Below are 21697 nucleotides of genomic sequence, written 5' to 3'. Positions count from 1 at the left end.
CTTGCAGCAGATGACAATTTTTGGGGGTGGGTGAGGTGGATTGTTGTTGTTGTTTTAAAGAAAATAAACAAATTCATTGAAGCCAAACCAAATCAGAACCCTCAACTATAAAAATAATTTCCCTTCCTCCCCCAGGCCAAATAGCTTGGTCTACTTACAAGAGGAAAAAGTCCAAATTCTCAGTCTGAATGCAACAAATTATGCTTGGAGACCACAAGATGAAGATCCTGCTATATTGGAAATCTGTTGTGACCAGTGCCCTGGGAAACCAAGTCAGTCTATTCTCTACATGGTTTGACTCCCTCACCACAAGCTGGAAGCAAGAGAACAATCCATGCTGCTGGATGTGATGTTTTTCACTGCTCTACAGTTCAACTCCTTGGAAGCTTATCTTCCTCATTGCTGACTGCTTTAGTGACCTTGGAAAATGTAGGTAGAGATAATAGAAGCAGAATACTAAAAGGATTACTGCTTTTATTATCCCACTACTGGGAAGCTGATTAAAAGCACATATCCTTTCACAGACTACCCTGGGCTTTAGCACTCTCAGCTCTCTTACGAAAGGTCACCAGGCAGGATATTAAAAGTAGCCTTAAGTATTGCACATTCTTCACTTCCAGCACAGGTGTCCTTCTCATGGCAAATATCATAGGGGGTTGTCTGCCTCTAGCCCAGGAGTTCTTTTTTACTTCTTACTAAAACACAACAATAGCAACATGGATTTTCATAATAAAATGTCACTGACCTGCTAAAGGGCCAAAGAATGGTGGTGGGTGATGGCAAGTTGCATAAGTAGATGCAACTTCAGCTGCAGGATTTCAGCCAGTTCTCTTGTTTGTGATTGTCCCTATGAGCCACTCCACCAGGCCACAGTGAAGACATGCATGAGCTGGCTCAGTCCCCTCAACACTTTCCTGCTGAGTGGCAATACAAAGCTAAAATAACTGTGTGATAACCACCGGAGATATCACCTCATATTTTCACAGTGCCAAACTAAGGACATTTCGCAAGGTCTGAAGATAGGGCCTTTAGTATTTTCCTATGATAATAGCAAGCTGCTTTTTAATGTCATGCCTTCTGTAGCTACCAGCTGCTTTGGCATGAGGTAGGATCTCCTTATGTCTCCTCCTACCATGTGGAAATGGCAAGGCATGAACCATGATGACACTCCATGTAAAACAGATTCTCCTGAACCCAGAAAGAGGTCAGATGGACAATATGCTCCCGGTCTCCCTAGCCAGTACAAAGTACCAGTTACAAAATCAGTGTATTTAAGAATAGTTTGCAGTGGTCATCTCCCTAAGAACCTAAGAGTCTTATTATGTGGTCACACATCTCTGTTGATGTAGTTTTTATTTCATACCTGTTTTGGGTGGCAATGCATATGCTGGAACACCAGGGCAATATGGTGTTTAATTGAGGATAAGAGCAGAGGGACAAATGGACACAAATAACTCACACAGGTGAAGATATTTTCTCTGATACCATCTACCTCTACTCTTAATACATCACTGCTTTCATGGAAGAATCCCCCACAAGGTTACAAAGCACCATGAATCAGCGTCATTGCTCAGAATAAAACTAGGTGAGGGTCAGCTGTTTTCCTGCTGTTATTGGCCTAAAGAAGTGAAGGACTCCTGCTTGCTGACAGTCATTACGCAACAAAGATAACTCATCTTTCTGCGGTCATTTGTAGGTGTCAGGAGAAGCTAAGAATAAACCAGGAAATTCCTCTGGAAAGGTCTGGTAAGTGAGCTGAAAGAAACATCTCTTAAGACACAGTGTGCATACCCTCGCTTTAGCTTGAAAGACATCCTTATGCAACCTCTGCTAGATGACTACAGGTCATAATCACATATTGCGGTTAAAATTACTGATCAACCTATGCAGGAAGTGTTAAAACAAGCAGAGGAAAGTAGATGTTAGGAACAATAGTTACATCCCTGTTCATATAGGATACAGTAGGGTTGCTAAGCTTAAGAAAATAAGTAAGTGCCCCCTCCTGCTCATTACAGGGAGTTATGAAGCAAATTGCAGCATTTTAAATCCTGTGTATCCACAAGTCAGATAAATTAGGATGTCTTTATTTCTTTCTCTTTTTTAATAGCTTGTCTCAAAACAGCTACAAAAATATGCAATTGTATCCAGCAGAGAAAGCAGGTCAACATTGACCCCTATTCAGAAGGAGGTCAATAAAAAGAAAGAAGCCAATTAAGACATAATTGGGCAATCCTAGTCAGTAAGCTACTAGGGAGAAAAGAAAGGAGAGAAGAAGCATGACTATCTAAGAACAACCAGTCTCCCCAGCAGAACCCAGGGCAAATCTTCTGCTGTTGTGAATGAGATACCTTTCATGTCCTTGCTTACAAACTGAGGAAGCATGCTATGATCAGACCATGGAAATCAAAAAAATAAACCTGTTTTTGTGCCAGCTTTAAGCTTCTTACTTTCCTTGCTTATAAGATCAAGAAATTTCCTTGCAAGAGAAAGCTCTATAATTCTGTAAAGTTATGAAAGTTTGTGAAAGCCAATATTACTGATTATCTCCTAAATTAATGCTGAAACTTTGGGGCAGTCTAGCAGTAAAATTAATGCTTAAACTGTACACACAGGTCAGAATTCAAAAAGAACTGTTAACTCTTCTGAGACATGCAAAGCAAGCTTGCTATCAAGGTCTTCAGGATAAACAAAATAGTCCTGAGTTTAGTTCCACTTACTCTAAGCACAATGGAACTGCAGCGATACAAAAACTGAGAGAACAAGATTAGAAGCAAGCCCACGTAATAAAGGGTCATAGAAAATGAAAAGCTGACCTTCACTTTGTTGCATCTGAATTTTTGCAAAAGGAAAAATTTGCAATGCCCTTCAAAAGAAAATGTAACATGTAATCTAAACCAGACGCTCTCCCAAATCAAAGGTCAATAATATTAACCGTATCTTTTTACATTGCTCCAAAAAAAATTAATATACTGGATCTATTGAAGTGTCTAATACCAGCTAGAATCAAGAATAGCAGAAACCAAATTTGAATGAAAATGTCTCTTCTGGAAATCACCAGATATTGGCTTCTTGCAGTATTATCAGAATACCTATAGGCAGAATCTTTTAGTACAATGAAGCAGTAAAGAGTTTCAGTGAAATTTATTTCCGGGGAAAAAAAACCAACCAAACAAAAAAACCTCTGCTCAGCATAAAAAGTACCAGTCTTCGTAATGGAGCAGAAAGACTCATCCTCTTCTCTCTTTTCAAAGAAATTAAGCTCTGTAAATGCTGAGCACATTAGTAATCTGAACCTTCTTGATGCTCTGATTGACTTGGCTTCGCTATTTGTAGGGAGCGGGAAAAAAGAAAGGGCACAAAATGAACCTGAAACGCAGTAGCCCTCTTGCAGGCACTACTGTTTGTAAAAAAAAAAAAAAAAAAAAGTACTGGTAAATATTTAACTCATCCGCTTGCACAGTGGACAAGCAACAGCCATTCTGCAGTCCATAAACTCTTAAAAAGACAAGAGAGAGTAACTACCCATCCGCACTGCTGAGCACAGACACAAATCAAGGGAGAGTAATTGGGTCTGACTGCATGTTTCAAGCCTTTCTGGTGCCCAGCATGGGGCTTGAAGGGTTTGCGATAATGACGGATTTGATTGGAATGTGCTAGATTGAATTTATAGCTGTTATTGCTGTTTAGCTATTAATTGACAGGCTCCTGTGCTTGCCATAGGGTTTGCTTGCCTTACTGTAAATTAGTCTTGTGCTCGTTAGTGGCTGCTTTTTGCTTTTGCTGCTTGCTGTACTGCTTATCATCTTACTCTGCTGTGCCTGAGAACATTTTGATAACAGCAATGGTGATGCGCCTGGGCTGGCAGATGGCCAGGGCATTGCTGCTGTTTCTGTGCTGCTGTACTGGGTGGGCTGGAACCCCAGTGTGAACTCGAGTCGAAGGGACTGTGACACGTGGGTGAGTCCACATGGGAGCAGGACAACCCGAAGCATCTGTGGATAAGGCTGTGGATAAGACCATGCCAGAGCAGGTACATCTCGAAGCATCTGTGGCAGTGGTTATGTCTGTGTCACAGCAGGTATACCTCTGAAGGGATTGTGGCCCAAGGATAAGTCCACACTGGAGAAGATACACCTCAAACCATCTGTGGCGGTGGACAAGTCTGTGCTGCAGTAGGTACACCCTGAAACTTCAGTGGCTGTGCATGAGGTCATGCTGGCCATGGATAAACCCACAACAGAACAGGTACACCCCTGGAGGGACTGCAGCCATGGGTAAGGCCATGTTGGAGCAGGTTTACTTCTGAAGAGAAAGTAGCTGTGAGTCGGGCCATACTGAGGCAGGTACATCTCTGAAGGCATTGTGGCCCATGGAGAAGGCCACACTGGAACAAGTGTACCTCAAAGTGACTGTGGCTGTGGATAAAATCTGTGCCACAGCAGGTACACCCCTGGAGAGACTGTGGCTCATAGATAAGGCTCTACTTGGAGCAGGTACAACCCTAAGAGACTGCAGTCTGTGGATAAATCCAAGCCAGAGCAGGGGCAAGGGGAGGAGTTCATTGCAATGTTAAACTCGATGGTCTGGTCCAAAGGGATCAAGGGTGAAGACTGTAATGGAAATACCTTTAAATTGTTGTAACCCATGATTTGAATTGCATGTTATAGGAATTACTACAGCAGGAACCCCCTGAACCAATGGAGGACAAGCCTTACAAGAAGCAGTGCAAGTGCAGCAGTGACCCAACCTGAGCTGACTTTGGTGCTGAGTAACTCCACAAAACACACCACCTCTCCTGTCCTCAGTGACCACCACAACAGATGGAGCTCAAAGTCATGGACTAAATGAACTCAGTGGACATTTTGTGGACATCTTACGGCCATTTTACAGGGGTGGTCCATAGACTACAGGAATAATATCTGTGTATTACATCAAAGGATGGGAAGGGTGGTGGCGGGTAATAATGTATTGGATAGTGTGAGACTTGAGCATGACATAAATGTTATGGAATAAGGGATGGAGAATGTGCTGGTTTGGGCTGGGAAGTTTTGCTTTGCTTGTGTGCATGGCTTTTGCTTTACTTATTAAACTGTCTTTATCTCAACCCATGAGTTTTCTCACTTTTACCCTTCTGATTATCTCCCCCGTCCAACTGTGGGAGGAGTAAGCAAGCGACCGTGTGGTTGCCACCTGGTGTTAAACCACGACACTGAGACAGGTACAAGTCAGAAGGACGTGATTTCTCTGGTAATGGGCTTATACCTAGGATCTGCTCTTTGGCAAAGCAGAGCACTGCCCAGATTCCCTGAAGACTTAAACCTAGACATTTCACGATTTGAAGGCAGGGCCTGTACTTTCTTTGTTCTGCTCCACCCTAATAACACTGCTGGTTCTATGTACCTGGTGATAAAAAAGGAACTGGCAAACCTGTGGAGGAAAGGAAAAGGGATTAGCATTTCCAGATTGCTTCTGTTCCCTAGAAACACTGGTTTCCTACCACCCTTGCTTGGCAGAACACAGGTAACTTCATGTAATGAAGCAACTAATGATGGGCCAACAAGATGTGTAGCCTGAGAATAGGGTGGGAACAGAGAAGGAACCTCAGGTCAAATTCACAAGCATCAGAAATGGGTTGTATAGACCAAGAAGCAGTAAATATTACGTTTTCCTACTGTTGCCTGGAAAAGAAAACTCTAAGTGTCCATTGTTTCCCCTTGGGTTTAATGAATGACTCACATACCAGCTAAAAGTTTTCAGCATCATTCCACTGAAGTACAAGGACTGGACCCATTGTTCACAGGTTCTTGTGGCTGCTCCATATACTTCTAAACCTGTGATGCTGTAAGAAGTTCCCCAAACCAATTTCCATACAGATACTCCTTCAGCTGCAATTGCTTTAGAAAAGTCCAAGACCATATATATTTTTTTAATTTAAATTTTCTTTTTTAGGATAGAACTAAGGAGCCCTAACTAGATGCGATCAGAAGACACTACAGTTTGTCCATATTAGCCGGGTCTATCTAAGGCTTTGGCACTTCATTTTAAGTCTCAGGTTTTTGAAAGGTGATCCTCAAACTGCTGCTGCATGGTTCAGTCTGTACACAGAGTAATTACACAATGAAGAATAAACTGCAAAGTGATATGGATAGAGTTTTAACATTTACCAAAAAAAGTTGGCCAAATTTTTTTTGCGATCATGTTCTAAGAAAATTTGCTGCAAATAATAAGAGTAAAGTTACTGCCCTGCATAGTTCAGACTAGATGCACAACCTGCTTAGACTTGGCTTCAGAGCAAATCAGAAATAGGAGATGGGCTGTTTTATGATGGCCGTATTTTGAATTCAAGGAAATGAACTTTTTTTTTCAACAATTACCATCCTACATCTGTATTTGAATCCACAAATGGTTCCTGATAGAATAACACATTGATTAAGTCATCAAACAAAACACTCTCTGGCACTGGTAGCAGCAAGGCAGCAGCTGTTTCTAAGAGCAATTGCATGTCAAGTGATAAAGCTGGCAAGCTGCAAGTTAACGTTTAGCTACCTGACCAGGTTATCTTTTTCAGTAGCAAGAAATGTGGAGTCAGCAGAAATTTTTCTACCCAAAGGACACAGAAGGAAGGGAACCTCTGCCTTCCAATTCATTATTTAATATACTTGGTGCAACCCTTATGTTCACAATCTGTAGCTACACTGAGAAACATAAATGATCCAAAATCTCCAAAGACCTTAATCATTACAGAACATGCAGGAGGAACTTGTTGACAACAGCAGCAGTAATTTAAATCTGCTGGCACTTTTGCAGACAAATAACTCTGTATAAAATCCAGCTGGAGGTGGCTTCTCCTCCCCTTGGTCTCTGAACATTGACATCAGGACATTCTAACCTACACCCACTGGGTGATTAGCAGGGCAGTTGGTAAATCCTGTGGATGATTGCATGGAGCACACTAGTAGGTTAGGGGGGCTTTTTCTCTCCTGAGACAAACATGAAGCAATCTACTGCACCCATCACAGAGAGGAATGCTCCCCCAGAAACAACCTGTGTGTTTCTTCACAGCTTTTTCACTGCTGGACAGCAACCATGGATTTTTCATAGAAATAGTTACCCTCTGCAAAATCACAAATCTTCACTATCAAAATCTACAAGCAATAATGGGTTGGTGCTCTTAAGGCTTTTGTTTGTTTCTCCAACAGAAAGTTATTTTCTCATGAATTTTTAGACAAATTCTAACAAATCATTCCCACCCCTGCCAGGAGAGGAAAGCCAAATGTTTTCCTTGAGCAGAACTTGCATAACAGCCTCCGCATCCTCTTTAATGCCATTTCTGGAATAAACATCTTTTAAAAGTTTGTTCTTTGATGAACTTGGACTAGGAAGTTCTCAAAGAACAAGATAAAAGTCTGCCATTTGAAACACTTACTGCTTACCTCTGCTGCCAATGCCAGCCTATTCATCACTGATTCTCATCCTACCTGTTCTTGAGAAGTCTCTCTCCAGGTAAACTCTGTCCACTTGGATCTGCTGCTCCCCAAATCTCTATAGAATCAAGTACTCGTCAACAAAACTAGCAACCATGCAGAGCACTGGTACAAAAAACAGCCCATCATCTACCCGCATCAGAGGAGGACATGCTGCAGCAGACTGAGACTTCACAAGCCTCCCGTCACCAGTGAGACCCCTCTGGGGTCTTGACCTTGTGTGCAGACCTCTGTCTCCCTGCTACCTGCTACAGCATTGCTTAAAACATCCTCCAAGATTGGTAACTACCAGTTTTGTAGTCTGTAAAATTCAAAACACTTTTCTGGATTTTAACGGACAAGGATGGTACATTAAAAATCAAGAGGCTTAAAGAAAAGATCATGAAAAGGAGATAAACCATCTTTGCTATAATTTTTAAATTAAGTCTGCAGGAGCTTTTATGAAGCTAGTGAAAATCTTTTAGATGAACCTTCAGGGCTCATCAATTTAAAATTATTTTCTTTCTGCTCCCTCCTCACTGGTATTGCTCAAAAAACAATGCTGGAAATAGTTGTCAGCAACATAATCCAGCCTGTGAAAGGCACCAAAAAGGCTTCTATGCCTACAAGTAACAGCACAGCTCCTCAAGGCACATCGCTTCTGGTCTTTGTTGTATTTTTCCATGTTTTTAATTTAAATAGGCAGTAACCTTTATCACATGAAACCAAGATGGCAAAATATTGGATTTGATATGTGTGCTAGGACTGGACTGCCTTGCTGTGAGCTACAAGAAAAAGTGGTGCCTTGAGATTCTCTGAGTTTGAAACAGGAGAATCCATGTTATTTGTCCCCTTGCTCCCAGCTTTGAGGGAAGCTTTGGCCAACATCTTCTTTTCCACATAGCAGCCCACAGCAACAAAGTCAGGCAAGCAAACCCCTGCAGGAGTTTACCCTAATTAACATGTAACTGTTGCTGGTCAGCAGTGAGCATCTCATGAGCACAGTTACAGGAACTCGATCCTTACCCTAATACTTACGCTTTCAAAATATTATAAACAACTGATAATCAAAACAAAAGAAAAGCTAAAAACCACACAGCCAAAACCTGGGGATTAACATTGCAACTACAGGCCAGTCTACCCTTCAATTTGCTTCTATGCAGTATTTCACCACGAATTTTATGTTTGCCAGTAAACTTTTCAAAACAGAAAGCAGTATCATTTGTGTTTCTGCAATATCCAGCACCATGGCACTTGCTGGTTGTAAGGTACAGAAACTCTACTGTTAAGTGTGTGTTCAAGAACACAAATAAGTATTTTCTCATTTCCAAAAAGAATGAGGAAAAACTGTAAGTGCCTGGAGTTTGAGATTAGATAAAAGTTCTAAGAGTCACTATACATATCTAATTAGCAAAAGGCACAGAAACACTGATCCACTGATGCTTTACAAGACAGTGAGAAACTTCTGTGTTTGGGTGAGATTACCTAGAACTGGCACATCTGGAGGGCACTGGTGTGTTCCCAGAGACACCTGCAACCTGGCATGTGCTGCTGACTGCAGGCTGGCAGGCAGGCGGGGGGGTGCAGGCAAACAAACATTTATCTGGCCCCTTCATACAAGAGAGCAGTGACCTGGGTACTTCCCTGCTCCAGAGGAAGGATGTAGAGAGCTGGGAAGGCAACACTTGCTGCTTTGCCAGCAGTGCAGCAGCAATGTCTTCCTCACTTCCCAATGGTTTTAGCTGCATCAGTCTGCAGAGAAACGCTCAGAAAAATGCCTCTGCAAAATGTCTAGCTCTGCAGTGTCATTCTCAAATTACAAAGCATTTCTAATGCAGGATCACGGAAGAGGATGCAAAATGAGCTCAGTCCTGTAGTTGCAGGGAAGAAGAAATGCTGTCAATAATGGAAATGCATCATCAGTATTGTTGTGACAAAATGTTTGGAATTACTACACTGGCAACTTTTCCAAATGGGTTGGCTTAGAGACAGGTGTCTTGCACAGATTACTAAATTATTTTCTTTACAAAGGTCTAAGTGGCTCTGTTTTCCAGATGAATAGTCTGAAACTACTTGGTTCAGAGCTTTAGTCCCCTGAGGTTTACCTCGGACAGTAAAGAAATGAGACAGATGAACACTGAACTACTCTGTGTATGAAGCCAGCAGTGGTTTGGCTGATGAGAACACTTTAGGTAAAGTACCTTTCAATTTAAAAAAAAGACAAAGATGAACTGAGACTAGTTAAAAGTTACAAGAAGTCAGAAGTAGTATTTGCCAACAAAGCATTTTAAACCAAGTAAACCTTCCTAAAGAGAATCTTGGGTTCACCACATCTCATCTCATCTGGGAGAGCTGCCTTGCCAGGAAAATTAAAGGCAGTAGTTTGGCATCGGCACTTTCCCAATCCAGCCAACCCAGTCACTGCCAGACTTCTAGACTGCCCTCTCCCCCTTGCTGCCTGCCTGCCTGCCTTCATCCAAACATACAGTAATACATTTGCCCAGCATTTACTGACCAACACTTACTTTTTTCTTGAAAGAGAGCACCTGCGCTCAGGGAGGGAAGCTCTTTGCAGTCGCCTGCACATCTGGTGTGTGGTGACACAGCGCTGCTCGCAGGGACCAAAGCAGGGAGAGGATGTCAGGGAGCAAGGTGAGTATCTCACTCTCATGCGGTACCACCTAGACGCAGGTTTCCATCAGCCTTTGCTTACACAGAAAAGGTCCCGAGCAGCACAGCAGGAAACAGCAAAGTTCAGCCCCTCTGGTAGCTGCTCCAAAGAGGATTTGAGGCCAGTGTACGCTGATGAGCTAGGAAAGTTTGCTCTGCCTGTGACTCATGGTCTTGCTAGCATGCCTTCCGTGTGCTCTTTTCAAAGCACTCTGCACTTGTGGATGGCACCGAGCTGAACTGCTCACCGGGGAGGAGACTCAGATACGCTGGGGAGACCTCTGGGGGAAGAGAGAGAGAGGGAGAGAGAGAGAGGAATGAAGAACGATGTTCATTCTTGAAATTTAAATTTATCTGTGGCTTCTACACAGTATATTTCAGACATCCCCATTAAATTAGTCCATTAGATAAAATCCTATTAATCGGATTATTTGGTCAGCTCTGGCTTACACAGAATTTGTTACAGTTTTAGTATTTTATCATCAAATATAGTTCTGGGTAATTCAGACTTCACAACACCAAGCAGAAATTGCCCACAATTAATAGCTTCAAATACAAGCAGTTTTCGTCACACAAACACCAGCAAGAGCTCACACCACTCTACTCCACTTCACTTGTTTATTTTAGTCTGGTTTACATCTGAATTTCTTCTCCGGGTTCAACTGATGCAAACTCATGCCTGCAAACACAATAAACCAGCTCCAGCCAGGAAGCTTTAACCTGTCACCAAAGTTAACTTCAGTAATTAAAGTAGCGTATCTGATGAATTAGCAGAAGGGAATATAACAGCATACTTCTGTGCACCAGGAAGAATTTCTACCTTCTGCAGTCACCAGTGGACTATCAAAACCAGTATAGCATGACACATGATGTTGCAGCATCCCCAGGCTAGAAAAGTAAGTAATCTGAGTCACCCACAAACAGAAATAAATTCAAAAGGTCATAAAAAAGCTACTAAGCCTCACAAAATTAAATCATTATATTAATTAATTAAAAACTCTATGAAACAGCAGAGTTGAATTTTGCTGTAGTAGTTTTACATGGCTTTGGAGACTGCCCTTCAGTAATCCAACCAAAACTTGGCATGTTTCCATCTCCACTTATTCTCCCTGGTCTAGAGCATCATCAGACACCCATCTGAAACATCAGAAAGAAATGAAAAACAGGATGGAGGGATTCAAGAAAAATAAATACTATTATCTAGCTTTTATCTTGTTCTTTTTATTCATGAATCTCAAACTCATTTATCCAAGACAGTGCATAGTGTCCTTTTGCAAGCCTGAATAGTGGCCATGAGCCACTACACGTATCATGGAACACAGCATGGCTGGCAAGGGGAGTCAGTCCAGCTTGGGAGCCCAGGCCAAGGAAGAGCATGGTAGTTTGAGGAACTGACCAGCTCCTAAAAGTCACTGCTGCACAGCGTAAGAAAATAAAATGACAAAACTCGACAGTGCCTCCCGTACACTCACACAGACCTTAGAGCCTCAAAGCAGCACCAGCCAAGGCACATTCTGCTCGAGGCTGTACAGGCATCCAAAAAAGGTGGAAATCTCTGCCCAAGAGTTTCCTGTGGATATCTAACACCATGCAGAAGTGCTAAATGAGTGGGAAGGAGGAAGAGAAGGAGCAGCAGTAGAAGGAAGGCCCTTAGCAGATGTGTGTTAGTTGCAGCAGTGTCTGCGCCACCAAACCAGCCCCAAAGGAGAATCAGCACAGAAACAAGAGCATAGTGGAGGCACTGACATCCATAAGCATGAAAAACAAAGGAAAGTTACTGAATGTAACTTATCTCAGCTAAACCACAGACCTACAGTCATATCAATATTCCAAGTACCAGCACATCAGTGCTCTTGGAAGAGGGGAGAAAGCCAAGTGTGAGGCACAGGAGACTTGCACGGTGTGTTCTTGTATAAGAGGATTCTGCGTTGGAACAGCCATTGCATGTTCTTGGCTCTGCATCACTGTCTGTTTCTAAGTACAACAAAAATTCTGTCTTTAAAAAGTCCTTTTTCCAACAAAAGTGACTCTAAACTGGTAACTTCCCGTTATCGGGCTACCCTACAAATACAACGCAATTTATACTGCATACAGATCATAAATCCCAGTGAAGACTTTGCTGTGCTACTAGTTTGAGGCCGAAGGCACTCACCTTGGTGACCATCTTGGCAAGTGATAGCTACCAAAATCAGCTTATAAACAGAGAACAGACTGCAGCAGCTGCTTTGAGGCTAAGTGACAAGCCCCCAGCTTTAAGCATCAGCATTGCACAATGCCTCGTCTTGTATCTTTTATAAAATAACCTTTCAGAAATGCAGTTTCCAAAGTCACTAGTCTTGCTGGTGACACACAGCTAGGGGAAACAGAGAATTTACATTGATTAGAATAGATCAGATTTATGGACTAACAAGACAGATGATGCAGTGAACCAAGGAATGAAATGTAACACAGCCAAGAAAAAATTAAACACACGCTATATTCCAGCCAAAACAGCAGTGTACAAATAGACAGGAAATACAATCTAAAACTATTCACATAATGTTTAGTAACATTATAAAGGAAAACCAGAAAAGATATTGTAGCTCTTACAGACTTCGTAATACAGAGTAAAAACCAATGGAAGACTGTCAGGTAAGTTAAGAGGTACTGTTAAAACATCTGTATGAAAGGCACAAGGAACCTTTCAATCTCAGGAGCACTTGTTGCCACACTGAAAGATGTGAGACACTGCCAAACAGATTTCCAGAAGGTTCAAATCCAGTCCTGAAATATTTCATAGATATCAGGTTATTTGGGCAACATTAACATTTTTGCAAAATGAAACCTACTGTTACATTAAATCGACCTAAAGCCTGTAGGATCTGATCACCTTTAGGTATGTGACAGATAAATGCAATAGGGAAGGTGTCTCCCAAAATGAAAAGGTGTAGCAGGGAATAAAACTAGCTTTGAGGAAAACGGGAGTGATAAACGAAGAATTTGAACTTGTCCCTGAAAAAGCCTTGGTGGTCTGTTACTCATGGCTGAACCATATTAGAGAAAATGCTGTGTCAAAGGATATATTGGGTTACAAAAACGATACTGCTGGGGGGAATATTGTGATAAATTTTAGTGCGAAGAATTTGTTAACCGATAGGAACATCCTTAAGATTGTAAAAATGTTCTTTATGAAGCCTTATACTTCTGCTCTGAAAACATTTACAAACATGCTTAACTTTATATGTGTTGACTAACTAAGATCAACTGGGATAATCATGTACTTTAATTTAACATGTTCAGCATTATAAAAATCAAGTGGATTGGCATGTTATATGTTTTCATCTCTCTTTGGTTCACTATGTAATTTTTGCAGTTGTACTCAGGATAATGAGAAGAACTGCAACTCCCAAAAAGCGAAGAGAAGATGCAAGATTTTAAAATACTATCAGAAGCAACAAAATTTTTCTAAACTATCCCTTTTACTTGAGAGAACTCATTTTTAAAGGTCCTCTGTACACACAACATTATAAAATGTTTCCTCAAACACTGCAACTTATTAGCTGTATTCCTGACTAGTTTCTTAATTGGGCTGAGAAGTAAAATTATCATTCAGATGTTAGCAGTTTTGCTGTTCAACATGTAATCTATTTTGAAAGCTTAAACAAATTCTATAAATATTTAAATTAAATATAATCTGCATTTGCTTAGTGATTCTAATTAAGAATTAAGTTGCTGTTTGCCTGAAATGTGTAAGTGTTTAAAGTCAATGCAGTAGCAGTATAATGTCAGGGCATTTAAGATCCTGTACTATTATTAATCCATTTTTCAGTGTATTGCAGGCTGAGTTTAGCACTGTAGTTGAGCTGCTACAAGTAGTCAGAATCATCTTTTAAAAAACCTGAAAAACTGCAAAAAAATTTGAAAACGTAACTCAGTTTTAAACTGCTATGACTGAGACACAGAACAGGATTTTAGCCAGTTTTTTTCCATTTTTATTCCTACTTTAAGCCCAGTTTCTCCAGACCTTCTTTCCACAGGCAAAACTCTCAGCCTATGACTTTGAGCCCACTGGATTTCTTCTGGGTCTGACAAAGGAGCCTCACAGAGGTTTATATGGCTTTAGGGAGAAAAGCTACCTATGCTGAGTTCACACTATTCTTTTAAAACAAGCGAGTTACAACCCTGTTTATGACAAATATTTATTCCTTGCATTAGGGTATGGTATCTGAATCCTACCCATGGACTCCCCTGGTACTAAGTAAATCCAACAAGACCAAAGGGTAACTCATCCACCCCAGAGCATGTCCCCAGCACACTGAACCCATGTCAAGGATGCCCATTTCAGAGCATCCTACTCAAGCTATGTGTGTGTGCAGGAGGCAGAAATGTCTGTGGTTGCTGAAACAGGCTTCACTGGAGGCACTGCAAGCTACAGGCTGTGTGTGGGAAACACAACCTGATGAGACATGCCATGAAGCCAGCGTGCAGCTGTCCACACCACAAAAGGCTACTCTGCAGAATGGTGTAGTCAAACTGAACTCATCCTGGGCAACTCCTGTGCATTACTGGATACGGCAGTGCCTGCTTCCTCTGCAGAAACAAAGAGCTGGCTTTTCCAATCCTATCTCATGTCTGAGAAGGAAAAAAATACATAAAAAATGCAAGACACTGGGTAGCAACAAATTAGATGCCTAAAGACCAGGACTGAGAACAAAACCATTACAGTTATTTAATTAGAAAACTAGCTATTAAAGTAGACTGCAGTTGTTTAATAATAGTTTGTCAGTGAACTAATGTAATTAACTGTTGGACAGAAACGGGGACAATACAGTGGTTACAGATCTTGGAAAGAAGTAACTAGAGAAGAATGAACTGCAAAGGTTATAAATCTCAGATTCAACTGCAAGTCTTTCTGTCTCTTAGTCCACAAACAATTAAAAATGTTTCTTCTATTTGTTCTAATCTTTGAAAGTATGACTGCATAGACTGCAGTTGCATTTTGACCACAGTATAAACACGTACTGGACAACTTTTTCTCTGCATAGATCTGCACCTTGGTTGGAGAGAGCGAGCCAGAGACTATGCCTGCCCCTCACCCCAGAACTGCTTAAATGGGATTGAACTGGGAACCAGCAAATAGAACCCAAAAAACCAGAACAAAAGAATATTTAAACCTAGTTTCAGTAATACTGGGTGTTACTAACTAAAGCAAAGGAAAATTATTATTTTACAGAAAAGGGCTTTCAGTTTTCCTTTGAATGGCTTCATGGCATGTAAGAAGATAGTAACAAAATAGCTGTGTATCTCCAGAGACCTAATTTAAAACCTCTCATTCATAACCAACAGCACTCTTGGTGATGTAGAAAAAAACAACCCACCACAAAAACTCAACCCAATGCCCCACAACAGGGCAATTCCCACACACACATTCACAAGAAGGCAGAAGATTAACTCTCATTTTGATCTTTTGATGAGAAAGAGCACAATTTTGACACAGAACTGCATTTTCTCCAGCGGACACTAAGCAACTCAGAGTAGCACAGACCAAGAGAGCATTTCCAGCTTGCAATCCAACTTCAATCTGTTACACCCATTCAGCTGGTGCCATCCGAAGTCCCAAGGTATGAGGCACATCGCTGTTTCCTCATTAAAAAGTCAGCATGGGCGATTTTGGATATGTAGATTTTATAAAACATTCTTAGGAAAGAAAATAGAACACAGCAGAGCAGAGTGAATGATTAAGCTTTTTCAGAGCCAGAAAAAGCAGGCAATAATGTTCACCACCACACTCGAATATTCATCCCATGGAAGTTGGCCCTGAGCTGAAATTAAACTGGGCACAAAGTGCGGTTCTCTGCCACCAAGGTGGGGTACAGCAAACACGTTTAAGCCACAGCAATTCTACACAGCTTCAGCTTTGCCCTCTCTCATTTTCCTTTTTACTTCTGTCCTTCGCACAGAGAATGACAGATGCAAGCATCGCCTTTCACTCTGCGCCTCAGACACTTCTCCTCTGACATTGTCTTCAATTAGCATTCCCGTTTGTTATCCAATATATCACTTGTAATAATTTTAGTGCAGTCAACCAGTTCCTCCCCAAATGAGAGGAAGGTTAATGATACTTTCTGTTACTCTTACGATATGCTTTGTGTAAGAAAGGGAATGGATTTCTTAAATAAAAGACAACTTTCCTTTCCTGAAATGCCTTACAGCAGAAGACATCCCTTCTTCACCAGTGAGGTTCAACTGGACTGCCCACATTTTACCAGGTCAGGAGTTGCTTTCTGCCCCTGACACATGTACCCTGTGGCCCACAGAGAAGTGGTCCAAGTGTCTTTAGCCTAGATCCTTTTCTGCAACAGAGAAAAACAATGTCTCTTGAGAAGATGGAGCCAAATCCACTAGTGACAGAGCTACTGGCATTGGTGCACTGTCAGGGTTGTTTTTTCCTTTCACCTGGACCAGATACTCAGCCCAACACCTCAGCCCATGAACCACAGACCACTCCCAGCTCTGGTATTGGGGTGGGTGGAGGGAAGGGGAGCTGCTGCTCTGGAGTCAGGAAGGGTGAGAGCGGCATCAGCTCCCCCCTTCACCTCCAAAGCAATGCATGCTAAACACAACTTGGGCATTTAAAAGCAGAAAACATTAGAGGGAGCACTATGCAAAGCAGAAGTATGATCTAAATAGAAGTTTGACCTATGAGCCACTGGCTGCACCCAAAACATTTTCATTTAAGTAACTGATGTTAACCCTACTGTATAATCCTATTTACCTGTTAATCTTCCCTCAAAGAAAGACTGATTCTGATTGCCTGGTAACAGTTACCACTGGCTGTGTCATTAGAGTAACTTCAAATTTTTTTATACTAATAGCACATCATGATTAGCAACTATACTTTCCTAATTTTTACATTACTTATTTATTAGATGATTAATTTTACCTGCAATTTGTGTCAAACTGCTTTTGGATCGAAGCTGGAATTCAATTAACAAAACAGAAAAACAGTATTTTAATAGGTGCACTGGCTACAAAAGAAAACGTGATTTGCATTTAAATGAGAGTCATCATATGAAGAAAATTATCTCCATAATTAGTGACTTGAGCCAATTGTTCCTGATCATAATGTGATCAAAGAGCTAGAAGAGACCTCACCTCACCTACACCTTTACCTAAGAAAGGATTGATGATAGCTGCTCTTCTGAACTAAAACAGTTTGCAATTAAGCATAATTTCATGTGTTTAGCCAGAAATTCCCTGGATTGTAGCTTTCTTTACATGTTAATAGGAAACATCTAATTCTTAAATATCAGGTTTATGTAAATTTAAGATATTATGATGAGTTTAAATCTTAATACAGAAAAGATGAGATGACATTTTAATCTGATGGGGATGATTTCAAATGTTTTGATTTCAAATAGAAATACCATGTTTAAACTAGAAAGACCAAAAAAACCCCACAAAAAACCCACAACACTTCACGCACCCTGTAATGGAACAGATCTGAAGGATGCTATCAACAAGAATGAGCACAGGGCAGATCCAAAAACTTAATCCTCAATGGCACCAAAGCAGATGGGGCAGGAAATGTAGTTCAGCACTGCCACACAACCAATTCACAGGAGCTAAGGGGTCTTATCCGAAATAAGAAACAGTGCCTGGGCTGAACAGGATGTCAGTCACATCTAAGCTCATCACCAGGCTCAAACACCCAGCCCTTCAGTCTGTTTTTCACTGGATCCCATTGACCAGCCTGCTAAAGTGGGAAAATTCTCTGCGTGCTACTTGCCCTGACAATTTTGCCACATCGGTTTTACTCAGCATCACAAATGTGACCCATGCTGGTCTCAGGAGGGTCCAGATGCTCAGCAAGGCTCATCCCCACAAACCAGGATGTCATCCCTCTAGCTGGCAGTGAAGCCCTGTAGGCCAGCAGATGCAGGGCAGCCCAGGAGAGAGCTCCTCACAGCCCCGTCCAGCAAAGCACTCCCCCTGCTCGTGTCTGAGCATGCAAACCATCTCACAAACCTGCCATCGGGCTCGCCCACGTGCCCAGCTGAACCCAAGCCCCGCAACAAAGACAGTCTGTGAGCTCAGCTCTTTGGTGCTACAGTCATGATGCAGGCAGCTGCACTCCTGCAAGGCCTGGCTTAAGCTTCGAGCTTTAGTTCAAATAGGAATTAATTCAGGGAAGCCCTTAAAGATCCCTCTTGGCTTTAGGATCTCTTAAAGCAAGCATAAATCACTAGCGTTATGTCTTGGCGCCAGACTTTATACTTACTTTATGTTACCATAAATGACTGCCAAAAGGGAAGAGAGAGGAACTCAGGTCCATTAGCCATACTTTATTTTTTCATGATCTTCCCAGAAGTAATTGCCCACACTGTTCTGATGCATCTTTGCAGTCCTCATCCAAGTCGCTGAAAGCCCTTGCTGGAGCCCTGAGATATCTACAGCTTTTAATCCTGGGTGACAGCAATACAGGCAGCAAAAAGAGAGCTGAACCTCCAAACAGTATCACTGGGAGGAAAAAATTCCATGTTGGTTTGTTCTTTTCTTCACAGAATGACTAGCACTGTCCAAGCTGCAGACATCATATAAGGTAACAATTCTGAATATATGCAAAGTGAAGGAAGTGGCATTTCTATCAGCAGGAAACATTTGTGTCAAATTTAAGACAACTGTTTAGGAATGATCAAGGGTACTTACCCCACAAGTTCACAGTCACAAGTCTAATTTTGTCACCATCTAAAAGTTACCAAGCCATTTCTACTAAAATGGGTGTACTTATTTCCATCCCTTTAGGTGGGACTCACCAAAATAACTGGCCAAGTGCTCACCGAGGGGTGAAGAAAAACACACCAGGGCCTCCGTTACAGCCGCTGCCTTATTTAATGTTTAAAGACTATGAGGGTACACTTTGCATTGTTAACTTTAAGACCTAGCCTACCTAAGACAGGAAAAGTGCAGCTTATTTCATTTAGTTATTAGTCTTACAAGATAGTCTCAGAGAAACTTCTTTAAGAACACTAAGCAATAACAACTAATATCTGAGTCACTGCGCTGGCTTGGGTTTCCATGGTACAGGGTTCTCTGTGGATTTTCCCATTTATTAGTCTTTTTTTCAGATTAGAACACTATTTTTGTGATTGAAGTTGTGAAATAAATATCTTATGAGGGTTTTCCCCTTTAATCCAAGGTTTCAAAGTGATTTACATTGAAAATTATGAAGCCTTAAAACTTGAACTTCCTCTGGGAAATACTGTTACTGAAACGTCAGTACCAATGAACAATATTTAAAACTCATGGAAATATATTTCTTATGGGGCAACCAAAACGCTACAGTCCCTAATGACCTGTGCCACAGGAATAAGAATTGAGCAGCTGCAACTTCCAGCAAAGTTTTGAACATCACCAATTTGGGAATTAAAAACTCACCTAAACTCATTATGGCCAAGACCTAGAGTGAGAACACGATGGGCACCTCTTTCCCTGAAATGTGCCATTACCTTCCATATGATTTGCTCATATCAAACTCTGCTTTCTATGTTTTAAGATTCCTGAAATCCTTTTACATGAATTGCATGCAATTGTGATAAATGCAATAAAAAAGCATCACAGAACTCATTTACCTTTCCCAAACATTTTCTAATGAATAATTTTTCAGGCACATAGTATCTGCTCCACAGCACGGGCCACCCAAACGCAGCATTTGAACAGCCAAAATCCAACTTTGACGAGCCATCACCCCAGTCCCCACGCTTGCATTCAGTCCAAAATACAGCGTTTATTTAAAGGTTTTGCACAATTTCAGAAGGCTGCACAGTGTCGCATAGATAGGCTGTACTGCGGAGGAAATGGAGGCAGAGAAAGGGCAGGCACTCATTGGTGCAAGAATTAAGAGCAGCCTCAAGAGTCATAGGACATAGGACCTGCCTAACAGTTGACTTTTACATCTGGATTTACTGGTGTTGTAAATGTCCGCATAATTATGAATCTCACAAAACTCATATTCTGTAATCAAACAACTAAGTGGGTATTTCAGTTTCCATAATATTGGGAGCACGGGGGAGGGAGAAGGTTACTCCCTGTGGCTGAGAACCAACAATTGAAAATAATATGATCCTAAAATGAATAAAACTTACAGAAGTAGTTAAAAGAACCATTAAAAATCCCTCAATGTAAAGGTGCTGAGTCATGGTTTTTTGAGTGTGTGCCAAGACTGCACTGCTCAGAAAACAGATGAACTCTTTAAAAAAGATCTTTTGTAACTCTTCTGAAAATAATTTTTATTTCAATTCACTTGATAAAATTCCCAGTATGGACAACTGAGAATCACACATCTAATGCTACACTGCATTATGATGAAGCTGGTTCTACCTAATGCCTGGTCAGAATCCCTAATGGACATCAATTATTATACAAGCAGATGAATTAAACATGAAGATTATTTATTTCCATAATACATTTTAAATATGTATTTACTTGTATGTGATGAAATTTTTATTGTTTTTGCTTGGGAGATAAAAGGGATAGGATACCTAGTGTTAAAATGAATTTTCTAATTGGACTTCAATGAACCTTGTCAAACCTCTTGATGCAGCTTTCTCACTTTCAAAGATTACACACTCCCTATCTAAAGAATGAGCCTGCATTAGGATTTAAAGGTCTACCTTTTAGTGGTGGGGTTGTGCATGCTGAGTCTTAACTTCAACCAGAAGAAAAGTATTTTTCTTTTCAAAATTAAGAAGAATCTGCACACTAGCCAAATGGAATTACTTTATTTTAAATAATGTAAATAATTTATTTACATTATTTCATTTGTGAGGGAAAGCACTAAAAAGTGAACAACTAAAACACTGCCAGTTGTCAGATTAAAAGCAATAGCAAAATCTACATTTTTTTCCCCGAAGTTTCCCCTTGAAAAAAATTACTGTTTTGGCGTTTCAAAAAGAGATCACATTTTGACTAGTCTGCTGTGACCAAGGTTATGGCAAATGCCTTAAAAACGGCAGTACATTTATGCTATTCACACTGCCAGGAAAGCTGTTACTGGATTTTTTTTTTTTTTTACTGCAAACATTACTATAGCAAAGAAATATTTTGTGTGATTCAAGTAGAAAACAGTTTTAGACTACACTGAAAGTTTGCATATGACAAAGTCAGTGAAGGTGAAGAGGACAGTGTGGATCTGTTCCTCTCTCATCTGTGCTCTTCTTGGTTTGGTCTCTCTGGGCTGCAGTGGTTCCCAAGCACTGCAGCAGGGCTCCCATAATAGCTGCAAATATTCTTAACAATAAGGCAGATGTGGCTTCCTAGTTTCACAGGCCTTTTGGAAACATTTTCTTCCTCTTACGTACATCTCTTCCTTTTGCCTCAAGGAGGCTTTTATAGCCACTGTGTCTCGTATTATGGAACTGAAATGCCAAATGAGGCTACAACATTGCAATGAATTATTCCCATCAGTCCCATATTACAGGCTCAGGAATTCAGATTGTTGCCATCATCAGTAGCTCCAAAATTAATGAATATAGTTTATGAGCAACCCCCAGTTCAATTTCATTACCTTACACCAAACCTGAGAT

General features: G+C 41.0%; 1 protein-coding gene across 6 annotated transcripts in view; it reads right to left on the bottom strand.

The window, feature by feature from the left end:
- The window catches only part of HTR2C (5-hydroxytryptamine receptor 2C), a 98694-nt gene extending 78819 nt beyond the window's left edge, over positions 1–19875 (bottom strand). For 4 of the 6 annotated variants that reach the window (XR_012624520.1, XM_074834636.1, XM_074834640.1 and 1 more), the window contains exons 1-2: positions 18394–18666; positions 9989–10414 (exon numbers count right to left, since the gene is read on the bottom strand). The gene's annotated coding sequence lies outside the window, so the exon portion shown is untranslated. Of the gene's footprint in view, positions 1–9988; positions 10415–18393; positions 18667–19744 lie in introns of those variants that run through there. The other 2 variants (XM_074834637.1, XM_074834639.1) reach the window with 2 other exon arrangements.
- Between the last annotated feature and the right edge of the window lie 1822 nt (positions 19876–21697).

Source organism: Strix aluco, chromosome 10, assembly GCF_031877795.1.
Source record: "Strix aluco isolate bStrAlu1 chromosome 10, bStrAlu1.hap1, whole genome shotgun sequence".
Taxonomy (NCBI): Eukaryota; Metazoa; Chordata; class Aves; order Strigiformes; family Strigidae; genus Strix; species Strix aluco.
Note: the sequence above shows the minus strand (reverse complement) of the source record. Positions and strands in the feature narration are given on the sequence as shown.